At 41.2% G+C, this 12381-nt stretch overlaps 1 protein-coding gene and 1 long non-coding RNA gene across 4 annotated transcripts in view; one reads left to right on the plus strand and one right to left on the minus strand.

Annotated features, from left to right (window-relative positions):
- tnc (tenascin C) overlaps positions 1-12381 on the plus strand; it is a 174478-nt gene that overhangs the window by 10926 nt on the left and 151171 nt on the right. The gene's annotated exons all lie outside the window — the stretch shown is intronic.
- Positions 8421-9311, minus strand: LOC112451357. The gene is made up of 3 exons (XR_003040164.2): positions 9198-9311; positions 9069-9131; positions 8421-9002 (listed from the first exon to the last, which is right to left on the minus strand). It is a non-coding gene; the product is annotated as an uncharacterized LOC112451357 (long non-coding RNA).

Below are 12381 nucleotides of genomic sequence, written 5' to 3' on the forward strand. Positions count from 1 at the left end.
TCGCCAATATAATGGTTTATATAGGCTGATTTTCCACAGTCTGGCTAATGTCTTTAACCATTTACGTTTAATGTTTGTTAGTGACATATTTAGTTTTGCTGAAGGGACATAAAACCGTGGTGAAAAGGCACAGGGGGAGGCAGGCAGTACTCTGCCGCACTGAAGGGGGCGCACGTGAGCCAACGGGAGCTTGTTGCTGCTGTCCTTTTAGGCAGAGGCGAGTGAGAGTCACGTGCACTGCCGCGAGCCGTTAATTTACCAAAAATACCAAAATGGTATTTGTAACGTTTGTTTCTTATCCTTAATACGTACGTGAGAGAGAGAGAGAGAGAGAGTGTGTGTGTGTGTGTGTGTGTCTGTGTGAAAAACACTGATGAGATATGAAATAACCAGTAGCCAGTTGAATAAGATACCCTTTTGGGTTTATATATTTGTAAATCTGACTCTAAAGGAGTCAGTGCCTCACCAACCATGAACCTCACCGCACGTCACTGGTGGTTTTAGCTTAGAGTGATCTACAACACATACTCTAAACGCTAACAGGTTACACAAGATTATGAGATATTGCAATATTGTATGTGATGGTACATAATTAAAGGTTAGTCAATTTGAACTCTGACCCCTGGAGGATCAGTTATCTCACAGTCCAATCTGTTGGTGCTGCAAGACTGGCATGTTGTTTGAGAACACATGGTGGTGTCTTGACCCTGTCTAACAACCGCCTTACCAAGAACACCTCGCTCTGTCAACAGCGGCTTTATTTCAGTTCACTGCCAACAAATCTATAAAGTGAGGTTTGGAGTCAAACAGTTTTAGTTGATCTGAACAAAAGGAATGATGAAAGCAGTGTGGGTAAATGAGGGGTAAAAAATGCCAGTAGCACAGCCTGTTTGGAAAAGGAGGAGGCGCGCACACAAACGCAAACCACAAATGCACATATGTGAACACACACATGCAGACACCCTTGCAGCAAGTGATATGGCAGAATTTTATATCCCTTTTGAATATGTAAAGTGTTTAACATGCGTGATGAGCTGCTGAAGCAGCTGTGATCCACGGAGCTCATTCAGGATTATCTGCCACTAAAGATAACGATAGGAACAAAGCTGCAGAAAGCACTGCAGGCAGAGGAGACTCTCCATGCTCAGCAGCACCAGCTTCATGGAGTTCTTCTGATTGGAGAGTTCTCCCCCTTCATTACCTTAACATATCTGCAGAATGGGCTCTGCTTTAGGGTGTAGGCAGTCTTGGAGTGGGGTGACAGTGAAAAAACAGCAGTTGATCTAATCTGGCATCTGACAAGCTGTATGTTCAAGCAAGTAGAGAAGAAATTACGTTTTTATATACTTCTACCTTCAGTATGTTATACATTGTGAATAGTACATAGTACCCACTTCAATATTTTTGGTACATGACTTGCCCAGATACTGTTTCCTATCTCCTCAGTCAACAGGTAAGAGTCCAGATCAATCTCTACAGGTTGGGAGTCCATGAAAACAATCTTTATTCAGACTTTCTGTGATAGAAAATCACAAAAAACTCTTTCATTCTGCATTTTCTTCAGTTAATTAAAAGCGTCACAATCCATATTGGAATGCATATCACCAGCCACCTTTCAAGCCAGAGTTTTAAAACGTGTTGGGGAGCTACTTCTACACCAAAGTTTTAGCTCAGTATCTGTAAAACTGATTAAGTTATAGCCATTTTTGTGTTGGCTAAAGACCCTACCTTGTTGGCTGCAACTGTTGAGAAACTAGTTAGTGAAAAATGTCTCCCAAAGTTGTGGGAAAGTACATGAATTTTCAGCTGCAGTCTCATGGAAGTCTGAGTGTTTGTAACCAAGTGATCAATGAGCTGTGAGGCCACATTTTGAGCATCCAGTTTTTGAAAATCACAGCTTAAATGCATACTTACCTGAAGACCATAAAGTCCTACTTCATTCCCTCCTGCAGATGCTGTCTTTCTTGATTTCTGGGTCATTTAAAAAAAAAAAAAAGTGTTTTTGTTTCACTTACCTGTGTTCTCTGGTGGATCTTTTTGGCTCAGACACTTGAACCCTGTGTAATCCATTGTTAAAACATGACAGAACAATCCAACCAAAGTAGAAACCAGAGTTCTTCTGACTGAAAATTTCCACTCTACTTTAAGTTCCAATGGGATAACAATTTGTTACCACGAGACTATCCTCAAAGGACTAAGCATTGCTCTATATAGTAACGATCTTTCGACCGAACTGTATGAGGGGAGTCAAATCACTGTGGTGGTTTTTCACTGCAATGTTCTCTCATTCATAACTACTCCTCCCAAGCTTTTCGCTTGACTGCGCTAAGATTGCTTTTTTGATTGGTGCACTAAGAGAGCAAGCATTATATTCCTTTAAAGCCCATTTAAGTTATAAATCCCTAAGAATGTCTTTTCATCAATAGTTGTATTCTTTCTAACCACCTATGTGAAGACTGTGCTGCTCACAGGCCACAGAGTTCGAAATTAGGGAACCATTCTGTGACCAATTTTTTTGAATACTCGCAGTAGAGCCTAATTGGAATGAGAAAGAGCTCGAGTACTTCTGTCAACTCATTGTTTGAGCAATTAAAGGACCAGTTAGCCTCTAGAGATGAACCAAGCTCCCTAGAAAAATTAAGTAATCAATTTGAATTGTTCAAAAGAAAGAAATTGCAAAAACAATGGTCAAATACTTCTGCATCTGTGATCAATCCTGTGTCGTCTGTCTATATACCCCCTTCCCCCTAGCAAGTCATTGTGAGATAGAGCCAATGCAGATGAGAAGGACCTGGTTAACACTGGAGGAAAAACGACAATGAGTAGACGCAGGAGTGTTTATTTATTGTAGGAAACCTGGTCATTTCATGGCCTCCTGGCCTAACCATTTAAAAGGTTATGCCCACCAGTAACTCCAGGGATACTGGTGGGTCAGTCCACATGTGCATCTGTTCCCTGTTTACCTTTACCCCAAAAAAGTCTTGTAAGACAGGCTCAGGACTTAACCTGATCCCAACACTGGACCCCCTCAACCTTTTTTTGTGCCATACTCCATACATTCACAAGTTTTACAAGGAACATGGTTTCTGACTGAGGCCCACAGTTTTCTTCACAAGTCTGGAAAGCTTTTTGTAATTCCCTAAGAAACATTGTTAGCCTGTCCTCTGGCTTTCATCCCAAAGTTAATGGGCAAACTGAGTATCTCAATCAGGAGCTTAAGTCTGCTCTTAGATGTGTCATCTTCAACAATCCTACATCTTGGGGTCTACAGTTGCTGTGGATAGAATATGCAAAAAATGCTTTAACCTCAACTACCAGACCCTTCAAAACATGTCTGGGCTTTGTTCCCTATTCAAGAAGTAACGGTACAACACCGGTACAACACCAAACCAAACCTGCACTTCTACGAACAGCTGAGCAAAATTGATAAATGGCTGACATAAAAAGGATTTTACCATTCTTCCTGAAGCGCATTTGTGAGGTCAGACACTGATGTTGAACGGAAAGGTCAGGCTCACAGTCTCTGCTCTAAATCATCCTAAAGGTGTTCTATCAGGTTGAGGACAGGATTCTGTGGAGGCCAGTCAGTCAGGTTCTTCCATACCAAACTCGCTAATCCATATTTGTATGGACCTTGATTTGAGCACTTGATGCCCTATATGGTATTTAAGGCTGAGCTGAACCACTACACTTTGTTGGATCATTATATTTCACCCAGTGACTGTTCTCGCTTCAACCCACTAAGTAATTCCTATGTGTTCTTGTGAAAATACTTAAGATTGACATTTACCTGTGATCCTCTATAGCCTCCTTTGTGTGCTCCTTGGATGTCCTGTTGGAAACCTTCAGCAAATCACCTTTGCTGAATGTTGGAATTCTCTCTTGATGATCTGTAAAAAAACAGAATCAAGAAAGAACAACTTAAATTCAGCATATAAACATTTCTACTGGCTACTTACTTGAAGATTGCTAACTCCTACTCTGTTCCCTCCTACAGATACTTTCTTCTTTGGTTTCAGTTTCATTTAAAAGTAAACAGTTTTTATTTGACTTAACTCTGTGAAATCCATTCGGGGCAGGAACTCGAATCATGTATAAATCATTGTTAAAACATGACATTTGTTGTCTACCTCTGCCCACACGGGAGCCACCCCATTTTTATCAACTGAAGTACACTTTAGAAATGAAGATTTTGATTAGTTTTTCAAAAATTATTATTATCAGACTTGGACATTTGCCTTGAATGTTTTCTGTCAGAGTTGTACATCCAATAATTACTTTCTGTGAGTGTCATTAAAATTTGCTACAAGTTCATAAGATGTTTTGCTAATAGGCAGACATAATTTACTCCAACAGTTAAAAGCAACATATAAACTAAAACCCTATGCAATTTGTTAGCAGTCGAAGTATGGGGGGCAGGATAAGTGTCAGCTACTACCACACTAAATTTTAGTTAGATATTTGTAAAATTTATGGAGTTATAGTATTTTTTGTGTTTTCAAAAGTCAATCAGCTTTTCTTGAATTGAGTTGATTCTAAAAGTTTATTAATTGTAGATGTATATCCATTGTTTACTTTCAGAGTTTTATTAAAATCCATCCAGTGATTCATGGGATATTTTGGTAACAGACAGAAATGAACACAGACACAGACATTGGCAAAAATATTATGGCCCATCTTTTGTTTTTCGGCAAAAGGTGGGTAATAAACAAAAGTCTAGTGACAAGAAGAGTTCCAGAGAAGATCTTTATGTAGATCATTCTTGTTGTGAAGCAGCAGTTTTAACCACTGCTCTGCCATACTGTTTAAGTTCAACATGTTGAGTTTGTCACATACCAAACACTTGTGTTTAACACTCAGCTAAGAACCTGTGATTTAAATACTCAGTGGTATTTACAGTTAAGTTTGAACATAAGAAAATAATAAATAAATAATGAATAAATGATTGTACTCAGTTTTAGAACACAAGAGGGTCGTCTGCTAAGGCAGCAAACTGACAGGTCTCAAACAAACTGCAGTAAACAGGCCAAAAGATCCACGTTTGTTTTAACCGAACCAACCCATGTTGATGTGAAACTACAAATACACATTGTACTTCCACTTCAAACTAGGTTGCCAACAGTTTTAAACAGTTAAACAAGAAGCATGAGCTGCCAAAAAAGGGGCCTTGATCTTGTTGTGGCATGAAGACTTTTCTGGAAGAGAGTTAATGTGTACATGATCAGAAGTTTCAACAGTTTATGTATAAGATGTAAAGGCTTGCAAAACTATCTGGTTTATCTCCAATTGGAGGCAGCTGGTCCTCAGCTCTTAATCAACATAGCTGCACAAAATCAATGCATTAAACATGAACGGACTGTTCCAGCCCTCTGGTACTGAGTAGATGTGCAGCATTCTAACCTCTGTAAGTAAGAAAAAATACTCCTGAAACTAACGTGGACAGTGTTTCAAAAGTTAAATTACTGACTGACTGGAGTCTATGGAGGTAACAAACTTCCTTTCATTACACTGGCCTTGCTCTTCTTACAGCAATCATTCTGAAAGTTTAATGACTCTGCAGGTGCTCAGGTTTTCGGTTTGAGTCTCTCATTTTAACCTCAAGTCATTGTGGTGTAAAATGATCTCTGCGGAAGAAACTAAGAGTCCCACCATCATACTCAAAAGGGACCTAATTACAGACAAATCAGCACTTTTTAAACCCACCTTCACATCAAGCAGTAAGGATAGTAAGGATGTTCAAGTTGGGTTTGATGTGTTTGAACAGATTGTTCTGTTATCAGTACTTCAAAATAAAAGGCTTTTTTACTGGCATGTAGATGATTACTTAGTTTAATGACTTGGTTCTTAGCTTCTGTCTTTAGATGAGACTCTTGACAAGAGCAATGATCAGGTACATCACTATGAAATTAGCCCAAACAAAAGCATGTTAACAGAATAAAGAGACTGAACAAATCACACATTTAAAATGTATGTAGTTGTCAGTTGCCCTTCTCTTGCTCACAAAACTTTTTTTTATAGAGTCAGTGCAGTGATGTCATCAAGACTGCTATTTTTTCCATGATGGATGCATTTAGCATTGCATTACATGTTTGTGTTTCTCTGGCAAAGGCTAGGATGAGACCATTGCACCACACTACAGACTGAGTTAGTTCTGAGGTTTGAGTCCAGTCTGTGAGTCAGTAACACACTGGTCTTCACACCAAACTGGGCCCAGACTAGAGTCTGAGTCACACAATGGATGACCCACATTGAAAAGGCAATTGGGACTTAAAGTAAGTTACCCAGAGGGAGAGTCCTCCAGAGAGCGATAGAAAGGAGGGTAAATTGCTAGAAGCTTAAGAATGTGCCAGAAACTTTGATCCTACTTTACTTCCTCTAGAAAATCAAGTTTTATGGCAGCGATTCTAACAGTGTGGAGTCCAGACCAACTGAAAAATCAAACTAGACCCAGCACATATAATGAATTGCAGTGAAATGCATTGGTACGATGCAGTGTAGAGTGATGTGGCTCCTTTAAGAGAGAGCGTGTGTAAAGAGTGAGAGAGGAAGGGAGCAAGCCTGTGTCCATAAAGGTACTATCTCCTAAAGGTACTATGCAACAAGGAGGATTAGTTGGTGACTCAAAACTTTGAAAAATAGGCATACCGGTCTCACTGTAATTTAAGCGTTTGTGACCAGTGAACTGTGCAGCTGTGTTTTGCACGGCCAGTTTTTGAAAATCACAGCTTATTTTTGTATACACATCTTGCAAAACTGTATTCTAGCTCGTCAATGGCAAATCATCAAGGCCCTCTAGGCCTTAAATAAAGGTATTTTTTTTTAAACATCTTGGCATATTTTTAATAAACAAAAAAAAATTTGTTTGAATTGAGTTTCTGAGCCATATAGGAGTCTGACTGGTGTAGCTAAAATGATCTGTAAGCCGTCCCCACTCCTAGAGATTGTTTTCTTTAGATGGGTCAAAAATTTCCTTAGTGATTGGAGCTCTAAGAGGGAGAGTCTTGCAATGAGCTAAAGGGTATTTATCAGTTAACCCTTTAGAATGTCTCACTTTTGACAAATTTATTTCTGACTTCTGCAAAGTATTTAATCCCCCTACATGAGGGAGAAGCCACCCGTTGTCTTCAAAGGTTGAAATTAGGAAACGATTCTGTGGCAGAGTTTTTAATAGAATTTATATTCTTTCAGTTAAGACTGGATGAAATGAGAAATAATTAGTGCTTTTGTAAATTTACTCTTAAACAGTTGAACAACAAAGAACCCTTCCAAGATGAGCTACAGCCCCTCAAAGATTGATGAAGTCTGACCAACTGGATAGACAATTGTATGAAGGATCATGATCAGAGAATCTATTGTGTCAAACAAGGTCATTTCATTGCTGCGTTGCTTTTCATTCAAAAAGGGTCAGACCCCCAATAATATAGAGTGACCCCAACAGATACTGGTTGGTCCCTCTAAATATGGTTCTGTTTCCCAGTTTTTGTTACCTACTGTCATTTGTGCAAAATCACATTTTCCATTTGGACCTTGGTGGATTCAGGGGCAGAACAGAGTTGACTTCACCAAGATCTGAACAACTGCAGATACCCACTCAAGTTTTTCTGAAACCCCTCTCTGTAGAGAGATCCTGGCTACCATCATGCACAGGACCAGACCTGTCCATCTAGTGCTTTCCAGTAATCACCACCAAAACTCACCTCTACCTTTTGGGTTCAGTTGGGTTTTGGCTTGCTAAACCCAACCCAACTATACAGTAGATTGGGCCAACAAAAAAAACTGGAATTCTTATTGTTTGGATAACTGTTTACTCTCTGCCATCGCAGCCTCAGCTCCTATCAAAACTTCTTATGTACCTCCTGACATTTCCAATGGGCCATCTATTTATCACAATTTACTATTTGGTTTTAACAAAGAGAAGGCTCTATTGCTTCCCCTTCACCAGCCCTAGGGCTGTGCCCTAGACTTTCTGCCTGGAGCACAGTCACCCACCAGTTGTCTCTACAAGCTGTTCAGCCCTGAGAGAGAAAACATGAGGAAATACATAAAGGAATCATTGTCTGTATGTATTATTCATCTGTCCACTTCTTTGATGCTTGGTTCTTTTTTGTAGTAAAAAAGGATAAGTCCCTTCAGCTCTGTATAAACTACAGAGGTCTGAATCAAGTCACTATAAAGAATAAATACCCTTTACCATTAATAGATTCTGTGTTTGAACAACTTCATTCAATCAAAGTCTCCTTTATGCTGGACTTTCAAAATACATACCACTTGGTGAGAATGGGAACGAATGGAAGTGTTGCGGGAGCAGTGTTGTAAAAATGGGTAACTTAAATTTAAGAGCACTATTTTAACCCAGATAAAATTGAATGCAATGACTCCACTAAAAAAAGTTATCTTCAAGGCACACAGGCCCGCTACAGATGAGGCTTGAGACAATCTCCCAATTCAAAAAGTTATTATGACATTGTTTCACTTAATTAAAAACATACGAGCTTAAAACCACTCACACATTAAACGACACAGTTTTAGCTCAACCCAAAGGTAGGAGTGCAATTCAGGGTGGTGTCCTAAAAACAAGAAACACAGCAAACTGAAACAGCAAAAAAGAGAAAATCATGCACCAAACCAAAAATAGTACCACCACCCAGAAAGTCCACTACCAACACCACGAGCTGGCTGTTCCTGTCAAAAAATAAAATAACCATTCAAATTACAAACAATACTAGTATACAGTTCAGTCCACAACCTACCAAGCGCAATAGTCCAAATTAAGGTCCGTCCTGGGAGACACCGATCCGCGGTAGCAGACGGCACGCAGAGCAGCACCAGAAGGATTAGTCCGAGCTGGTCGCCGATCAGCTCAAATCAGCCACCCTGGACGAGTGATAGCCGCCAGCATTTACACCAACCCGGCCGGCCGGCATGAAGCCAGTAAACAGGACAACAGGTAGGCAGCCGACAGATTATTCCGGTAACAGCCGGCCCAGGACAAACAGCAGCGGCTATCGAAAATAAATGTTAGAAATAGAATTTGACAGCATGCAAAAAAAAACTGGCTCTTCACTTACCACTGAGCTCTTTATGTAGTGCCTCCGACAGGAAGGAGGAAACGAGGAGCGTGTACAGGTGACCTGGGTATACAACAGAAGCTAAGCTAAAGCTAAGCTAACAAACATCAAGTGTGGAAAGATTATTACCACAAGGACGATGAATCGGCAATCAGAGCATCGTTAAGCGCATTCTTGGAGCGCGCATTAGTTTGCGGCTGGAGTACAGCACCAACAAACGCCGAGATCTGAACCGGAAGGAAACCAACGTGACGTCCCAGGTGAAGGCGGGCCCTTTATATACAGGCAGCCAGCGTTACAACCAATTAGATTCAGGCACTTGTGTGGTGCGTTCAAAACCTACAGGGCATACTGCCACAGAAGACTGCATTCAAGACACCACTGGGTCATTTTAAGTATCTGGTGATGCCCTTCAATTTCACCTGCCCCTGCAGTTTTCCAAGCATTGGTTAATGATTTCCTGAGGCATTTTCTCAACATCTTTGTCTTTAGCTACCTTGGTAACAACTTCATCTTATAAGGATATGAACAACTCAAGGCGCATGTGAGACAGGTACTTAAGCGATTCCTTGAAAATCAGTTGTATGTGAAAGCTAAAAAGTGTGAATTTCACATCTCTGTCACCTTCCTCGGTTACATCTTTGAGAGCGGACATGTGAAGACCAACCCTGATGACATAAAGACAGGAATGGAAAGGCCTACTCCTACCTCTTGTAAACAGCTTAAAGGGTTCTTTGGGATTTCTATCTTCTATCGCAGATTCATTCATAACTACAGTCAAGGCATTCCTGGTCTTCCAAAGTTGAGAAAGCATTCCTGAACCTTAAGTTTCTTTATGTCGGCCCCTATCCTCACTCACCAAGACCCATCAAAACAGTTTGTCTGCCTCAGACCCATTGTGGCGTCATCGCACTCTCGCCAAACAGCACTCCCAGGCTTAAGAAACCGCTGCTCAGGAACCTCACAGCCCTATAATTCCATATCTAGGCTTGATGCAGGCATGAACGAAATTCTTAACTTGCTCTAAAATATGTCTGCTCCTTCTCCAGCTCAGGCTCCTCCTTAACCAAATTCAGTCGATCCACCTGTTCCTTCTGTCATCACCACCAGTGAGCCTTGGCTCACTCCTCCTGAGTTATTATTCAGATCAGTGCTGATCCTTTTTGACCCAGTTTGAAATCCACTTTGAACTGCAACCTTCTAAGGAAGGAGATCTAAGGAAGCTTTTGTCATTTCTTTGCTTTCAGGCAAGGCTAAGCAATAGGCCCCACTGAGTGGCAAAATAACTCTCCTTCATGTCACTCATATTCAAGTTTCACCAAAGAACTCGTCAAAGTGTTCAACCCCGTTCTCCCTCAGAGAGAAGCCATCAGGAGCTTGTTATTACTCAAGCAAGGCAATAGAAGCATTACCACTTATATAATTGATTTTTATTTAATTGCTGCAGACAATTTTTGGAACCAGGAGGCACTCATGGATGTGTTCATGCAAGGAGTTAATGAGAATATTAAGGATGAGCTTACCACTCAAGATTACCCTGGATTGCTGAAAGAATTAGAGGCTCTAGACACCCAGGTTGGTCTTAGAATGTCAGAGAGGAGAAAGGAGAAGGGAGAAGCGCCACAGGGAATCCTCCTCTGCTTCTTCCAGGCCTCCTAGGGGGGTAAGGGAACCACAAGAGGTTTCCTCTCGGTCTCCCAGTGAACATTCAGATCTGGAACCTATGCAATTAGGCAGAAGCAATGTTTTGGCAATGGATGGACATTCTTTGAATCAGTCTCATCACATCACTGATGCTCTTCATTTATCTATTGGTGGTAACCATCATGAGGACCTACGGTTCGTAATTATTCATTCATCTCAGTATCCTATTGTTTTTAGATGCTACCTGGCACAAGAAACACAACCCCCAGATTGATTGGTAGGCTAAGGAGATACTTGGTTTGTCAAAAGACTGCCTGACTTCATGCTTGTTAAGTGATGCTCTGTCTAGAATCCATGAGCCCTCTGATTCCATGGCCAATGGTGTTGAGGAGTTCATCCTTCCAGAGTCAGTGCACTTATCTGTCACTATGCTGGAACTGGAGAGGGAGGTCAGGAATGCCACCCAGATCCAACCTGCGCTAGACTCATGTCCAAAGGATTTTCTGTTTGTATCAGATAACCTGGTTCCTAAGGTACTCTCCATAAGTCTTGCTTGTTTTTTCATCCTGGAATTAACAACAGTTTACAGGTTGTCCAGTCTCAGTTCTGGTGGCATATCCTGACCAAGCATGCTAAGGATTTTGTCTCTGCCTGTCATATGCAACCAAGCCAAGCCAAGCTGTCTCAACGTCCTCCTCATGGATTGTTGTGACCACTTCCTATCTGATCTTGGCCCTGGTCTCACCTCTCCATGGACTTCATCTCAGGTTCTAACGGTCATTCTATTATTCTCACTATAGTGGACCAATTGAACCTCCAACTCTCTTATTGGAAAATGACTGCTCAAAGCACTGAGCCACAGCCAACCCATGGATGTGAAGGGTTAGCAGAAAAAAACAGAAACCACTTCACTGGTCCTCACCTGGAGTCTGAAACTTGCGTACGTCACTTTCCATGTAACATTTGTGATCTATAAAACACAAACTTGATGGGAAAATGTGCGGCCCCTCATGCAAACTCTGAGCCATGCATACGCTCATTTTGGAGACAGGGGAAACTGGCAACACAGATGGTGAAGTGGGGAATTGAAGCCACATTGTATCATGATTCCTCTCAGATATTTAATTTCACTCCATAATCAAACTTTAATCTTAGATCGGCTTTATCATAAGCTTTTAAAACAGCAGTATTGTTTATGCTTCCGCTGGTGAGCCATAAGGACCTTTTAAATAAAAAAGGCCTTTAAGCCAACTTAAATCTTTAATTTAGTTCACGCAACATTTCAAAGTTTTTTCCCCATCACATTCCTCTACCTGGATGATCATCAGGGTGATTTGTAATACAAATTAACAGTGGCTACCCCCTCAGACGCTGCCTCCTAAACCCCTTTCCAAACCCCAAGAGCGCAGAGGAGGTGTGCTTTAATACTCAGGTGATTACTCACACCCATGCACACTCAAGTGTGGAGCGTGCCAGCGGCCTCCTAAAATGTCGGTGGTGGTGTTTGGATGCGTCCGAGGGGAGGGGTGGGGGGTTGGACACTCCTATATGATCCGAAGAAGATATGCAAGATTGTTGAGGTGTGTGATGTGTTGCACAACGTGGCACTGAGGCATGGCCTCCATCTCCCTCCTGGCCTCCTTCCTCCTCAGAATGACGACTCTGACCC

Source organism: Kryptolebias marmoratus, linkage group LG1, assembly GCF_001649575.2.
Source record: "Kryptolebias marmoratus isolate JLee-2015 linkage group LG1, ASM164957v2, whole genome shotgun sequence".
Lineage (NCBI taxonomy): Eukaryota > Metazoa > Chordata > Actinopteri > Cyprinodontiformes > Rivulidae > Kryptolebias > Kryptolebias marmoratus.